This window comes from Mandrillus leucophaeus, unplaced genomic scaffold (assembly GCF_000951045.1).
Source record: "Mandrillus leucophaeus isolate KB7577 unplaced genomic scaffold, Mleu.le_1.0 Scaffold810, whole genome shotgun sequence".
In the NCBI taxonomy this organism is placed as follows: domain Eukaryota; kingdom Metazoa; phylum Chordata; class Mammalia; order Primates; family Cercopithecidae; genus Mandrillus; species Mandrillus leucophaeus.
The window spans coordinates 519,468-526,116 of NW_012108809.1; positions in this window are offsets into that span (position 1 = coordinate 519,468).

The following is a 6,649-nucleotide window of genomic DNA, read 5'->3' on the forward strand; positions in this document are numbered from 1 at the left end:
GTTCCAAATTTCCCTACTGCTTGGCCCCTGCCCAACTCTCCATCTCCATGGCAGACAGCCCTCTCCCTTTGCTCACTGGGCTCTGGTCACACTAACCTTTAGTGACATTCTGATCCAAACAAGTGTCATCTGGCGGAAGACCTTTGCCCTTGCTGTTCCTTTGTGTGAAAGGTTCTGTCACCAGACACTCACACGCTTGGCTTATTCTTGTCATTTCGTCCATTTCCCCAAGAGAGGCTTGGGAGGCTTTTCTGCCACTCCAGATAAAACAGTTCCAACTACTACACTCTTTTAAGTTATTATGATTTATTCCCTTCGTAGAACTTAGCACCAGCTGAATTGCCTTATTTGTTTTCTTGTTTAATGTCTTTTTAACCTAACAGAAAGACACATGTGAATATGCATCTCATCTGCTGTTTTAAGAACTTTTACCTCCAGAGTTTACAACAGTGCCTTGCTTGTAAATTTTCAAGGCATATTTGATGAATGCATGATTGAATAATTTTATGAATACATTTTAAATGAATCTCCAAAATAATCATGCACTATTTTTTTTTTTTTCTATCAGGAGAAGGATTTGCCAGTATATTTTCCTTCTCCACAGAGGTAGCCGTTATTTAAAAAGGAAGAAACCTTCAATTCTTTGCTCCCTCTGGAGTACCTTGCATCATTCCTCTGGGGGTATTTTTAGCCCACAACAAAGTTGTCTGTATTCTGCAGTACCTTAATCCCTTTTTCTTCTGATACTCTGGGAAACAAAAAAGTAGCTGCTCTCAGAGGGATGGACTAGAGAATTCCATTAATTCAGAAAACAAGAGATTTGCCATGTGGTTCTGTGATCTAAATGGAATGAGAAGGTCACACTGTACCTTTTCTTAAATTGCATAGTTTGCTTCTCCCACTGTTACTTGCATTTTATGCAGACTCTTACTTGTGCCAGTTAGCTTCAAATTTGGGAAGGTAGTCAGTTCACTTGCTGCTCCAGATAAATCTGAGGCAAAATTCACTACATTAGCTCTAATAGAGTCCTTTGCAAGCTTGACCTACCCCGGTCAGGATCTGTTCTGATTAAATTGTAAAGCCTGCTATGTCTCTTGCTGTGCATTTCTCTTGTTGCTAAAGTCTTCATGTTTAGTCGGATATACTCATTGCTTCCAAGATCCTGGCCAACTCAGCCCTACCAGCTGCCTACCCTTTGAGGTGCTTGGGATTTAACAAAAAATAAACTACTTCTCTTGCCCACGTGAGTAAATGTTTTATGTAGTTGAAGAATTCGATGTGGGCAAAGACCATGTATTTTGTTGTTGTTGTTCAGCAGTATATATTTTGTACATAGCGGGTACTTGTGCTCCATTAATGTTAGCTTAATTCATTTGTTTATGTCTTTAACACTTAGGGTCTTGCCAGACTTTAGAAGGGATAAAAATATTTCATTTTTATATGTTTAAAAGGAGAAAACCCACTTGAATTGGTTACTAACCAGATATTTTACTCCAAACTGTACATAAGGTACTGACTTTTAATTTTGTTCATATTGTTAAAAATAAGTATCCTACTTGCTGCCATGTTTGTCATAAGGCAAACATCCTACAGGAATTTCCATTTACTTCTTCACTTGTAAGAAGAATATGAATATGAAAGCTATATTTTATTTTTGCAGGTAGAACCCTGGTAAGACATACTACATGCTTTCCTACAGTACTCGTTTTTTCATTAATCTTAATTTTACTGGGACAGATTTCATTGCATTGGAAACTCCCTAAGGAATTTGAAGTCTGGGTCAATTCTCTGTTGTATACTTGAGTGTAGTATATGATATTATATAGTCCTACTGTCCAAAGAGCTCAAAGCACTTGATAAATATCATCCTGTTGATCATGTTCACTTTCCTGAACAGTACATGGCAAGCATTGGTATCACCATTTAGCAGTGAGATGAAACTATGAGAACTAAAATGCAGAGGGATTTGAAAGACCAGCAAGAGGGATAAAAATACCTCGGTCACAGAATTTAGGTAAAAGCTTTCCTGAGTCCCTGAAATACACCTTTTCTTTCAATTATATTATTTATTTAGCTCTAATTCTTAAATACTCAGTTCTTTTGAAACTTATTTATTTTGATTTTTTAAAAAATATAAACCTTTATTTTAAGTAATATTTTTGATTACAAGTCTGGAAAATATCTCATTATTCCTCTTGACATACAACTTCTCTGTGAAATTCATCTAGTTTTGCCCTTTCTTCTTATGATTCCTTAAGAATCACAGTAATGTCACTTAAAATAACTTGAGAAATCATTGCATCAACTTCTAATGCTATTGAAAAGAAAGGCAAAGTCCAAGGTAAGTATAAGATTTGCCCACAGTCACATTGTTTGATAAAAGCAGAGAAAATGCTGGATTCAAGGCTTTCTGTCTTGAATGATTGTATTACTATACAATCCTCCAGAAACAGGAAGGAATTATATTTCAAGACCGTCATCAACCATAGGGCAGGGGAAAGATATTTCAGGCTACCTCTTTTTTTTTTTTTTAATGTGGGTTTGGTTGTTGATATTATCTTCTTTTTCCACCTTTGTATTCTTATTACCTAGCAGAAGTCTTGAATGAATGAATGACACATTATACTCATGATAACAGATGCTAATGTAGATATATTAAGATCATTAATGGCTTCAGACATCTTAAAATAGACACTGTAAGACTGTGGTTTAGGTTATTCAAAACCACTTTAATTATTGCAAAGTGTTTCATTGAAATATGCTATCTCTTAACTTCTCGGTATTATCTCAGTCAATCATGGGTCATTCCATGGAATTAATAGGGGAATACTTAAGACTTTAGCAGAACAAATAATGCTTTAACTACCTTATCCAAATGTCTTATTACAGATAAAAGCAGATTATGAAATGCACATGTAGCGTCTTTGAATATTTTTAAATAATAATAGGCATAGAGTAATGAGTGTCTTCATCAATATTATGTTTAATCAATTCCTTACAACGAAAGGGACAGATGATTCAAACAACTTTTTCTGTATATTGCCATTGAAACTGAGAGTACAGATCATTGACATGCTTGTGAATGACACAAACATTGCCAAATACCTGATGGTAGGTAGAACCTAATGTTAAAACAATGACATGAACATGCCTATTTCAATAATTCTTACAGTAACATTCACAATTTTCTTATATCTTTTTTATTTATTAAAAGATGTAATTACTTGAGGGATAAGGGAGGGTCTCTTCCAAAATTTTCAATACCTGTGAGCTTAACATGATGGAAAATAGTAGTGTGAGTAGATGTATTGATAGTACTAAATCCAGTTAGGTAACAAATATATTTGTGGTAGTAGATTCAGTGAGTTAATAAGTCTAATATATTTCACCTTTACCGTCATTTGTATTGTGCCACTTTAAGCTGTAACATCTAGGCTCAACTTTTGGAACAGGTTTGTTTATATTTGTGCTTATGTTCTCTCACTTTATCAGACAATTCTCTATACAATGGTTAAATAATTTCTCTCCAATACAAATATAAACACATCATTTTCATGCTTAACATTTTCAGTAGCATTGTTGTTGTTAAATGGTTTTTAACATGGATATGGGATAAAATGACTCTCCATCACCACATATGGTTAGAATTAATGCCAAATATTTTATCATGGTGTGAAATTACACTTTCATCTGTCCTCTGCCTCACACTCTGTCTCCCCTCTCACCACTCTACTTTGTATGTTTTTCTCCAGAAATAAAAACATCTTTACAATTCTCTAAAAACAAAAATCACATTGTCTATGACTCCCTACTAGAAAATTCTCTCTGCTTGGAATGTTCTTTCCAGTAATGTCTGGTGAGATGAATTATCCATTTTCCCCTCAAGCACTGTGATTCAGTGAAGGCTTCATCTACCTCTGAGGCTTCAATACTTTCATCAGATATGCACTTAAAAAGTTTTTCCTGTTTATTTATTAAGAATTCAGAAAAGGCTGATCATGTACTTTAAGTGCTGTGCTTGCACACCGTGCTGAAGTTGTTTGTATACATAACATTCTCCTTCATTAGCATATGAGATTCTGGAACAGAATCTGTCTCATATCAACTTCTGACATTCCGGGACATAGCTCAGTGCTTGGCAACTAAAAGGATCCTCAGATTTAGATACTAAGCAAACCAAACTAATATATGTCAAATATGTGAAATTAGTATTTATGACAATTTCATGGACATGGTAATTTCAGGACATTTCAAGACATTTCTAGATGTGGTGATTGTTGGGTTTTGAAGGGAAGGCGAGGGTTAAAGAAAGACACAAAGGAAAAGAGAGAGAGGGAGAGAGAGTCACTCAACAGCAATCACAGGCATTTATGTCCAGCATAAACCTGCAGAGGTGGGGGACAAGCTTAATGCCAGTGAGTACCGCTCTTACAGTCTGGTGTGCTTAATAGGTGTGAGCAGGAGGGATCTGGGCAGTATGTCTTGCTGCATGGCAGGATATTGATAAGATGTCCCTATGATCAGGCAGTTTGGCCCTTTTTTCAGTGGGATGTGATAGGATGTTCTTTGAATCTTTGCCCAACAGGATATAATAGGGACGTTCCTTTGGTTGGACCATTGCCCAGCAGAGTATTATGAGAAAGTCAGCTGGTTGGGCAGGATATTTCTGATGGCTCAAACCCCCGTGGAACGTTTCATTTTGACCAAGGTCTGTGAAATGGTGGGGGGCTTACACAATGGTAAAGTTTGGACTAACAGTTATAAGGGTTTGCTGCTATTTTATTATTAAATCGAAATAAATGTGAAGTTCACAATTCACTAGGAAATGACTTCATAGTGAATTGTTGCTGCTTCTACCTCTGAGTGATCCCTTACCAGTGATGGATTATGCAAATCTCAAATGAGGATTTGCCCTGTGTCTTAGAGGAATTAGATACTTTTTACATTATGCTATAAATGCCTAACTTCATTTTATGTTTCCAGAAGACATTTATGTAAAATCTGCTGGTTAGTTGCCCTTACCAAAAAATGGAATATATATATATATATATATATATATATATATATATATATATGTGTGCCTTGATTGTATTCAAACATGAAAAATGAAAGAAGCAACTTTCTCTTATTACTATTTTTGTCAGTATCAATACATTTTCTAACTACTGTCATACATTCTAATTTAAAAGCACGTGTTCCTCCCAAAGATGAGAACTGAGAATGAAAGGCAAGTTTTAAATGTAGACAGCTTTACTCTTAGAATTACTGCTGAGTATACAGAAAAATGAAATGCCTTTAAAAGGTTCAGCAAATGTCTGGTAAGAAATAAAGAGGTCAGAAAATAGTTTCTCCTGATAAGCTTACATTTTAAACATATTTCATAGGGAAATAAATTCCCTGGATATTTTTTAAAAATAACCAACATGCATTACTCAAAATTAGTTTCCCATAATTGGCGACTTTTCAAAATGTAACTGATGGACTTCCCTATTACTGAATAAAATTAGCAAAACCCCTAAAATAAAAACTGCAAAAAGAAATAAAAATGATGATCTCTTCTTATCCTCATCTCTGCCTCTCTCTCTTCATATATACATATGGGTGTCAGTGTGTGTGTGTGTGTGTGTGTGTGTGTCAGAGAGAGAGAGAGAGAGAGAGAGAGAGAGAAAGAAGATACATTTTTTAAGATGGGCTTGCATGGAAGCTAGCTTGCAAAATTCAGATTCTTCTAATATTGTCTTTGCTGTGAAAGAAGATGGAAAACACATGGGTATGTTACCTTCTTGCAAGGATGATATAAATTTGGCACTTCATGTTTCTTTCTGTTTTGAGAGTGACTTATCTGGGAAGGAATGGAAGATGTGTGCACAAGAGATGATGGATTGAGTTATTGTTTGTAAAAGGTCACATTTAGGTTCCTCTATGCTCAAGTAAAGGATTCTGTTACACATGTATGTTCCATTCTTCTATATCTTTGAAACACACTCATTGAGTCATTTCTATGCACTGGACACTGTTGAAACAAATATGAGTAAAAATCAGCCTCTTCCAAAACAATCTCTTAGTTTAGTGGAGAAGAGAACAAGTACCTTATACACTTAAAGTGTTACAGTGAAAATTTGAACAAGTTCACATTGGAACACAGAAAAAAGGTACCTAATGATGCTCTGAGATGCTGTAATCAAGGGAAGAGGATCAAAAAACTGATTTCGGGTGCTTGATTTAGGCTCCTGAAGCAACGGAATGCCATTGTAGAAAGAGCCAATGTAGTATGCAAAGAGATGGAATAGAGTAAGAGTGGCATATTCAGAAAAATACTCTTTTATTTGAAGTGACAGAAGACTCTGATATCTTTAGGATGATGGTAGAAGGGAGAGCTAGAATTAAAGACAATTAGGTAAAGATGATTCCTTGGATAGACAGCATGGGAGGAACTGTGAAGAATAATGACTGAAACAGTCATGAGACAGGGGCCTGGACATGCAAAACTGTGTGTGCCATAATAAATTACTTCAGATTAGCCTGTAGGTGAACACAACCACGAATGAATAATTAGCAAAGGAATAGTATAATCAGGTTTATATTTTGGCAATATTATTCAGATAACCATACTGAGATTGGACTAACAGAGAATATCAGAGTCACGAAA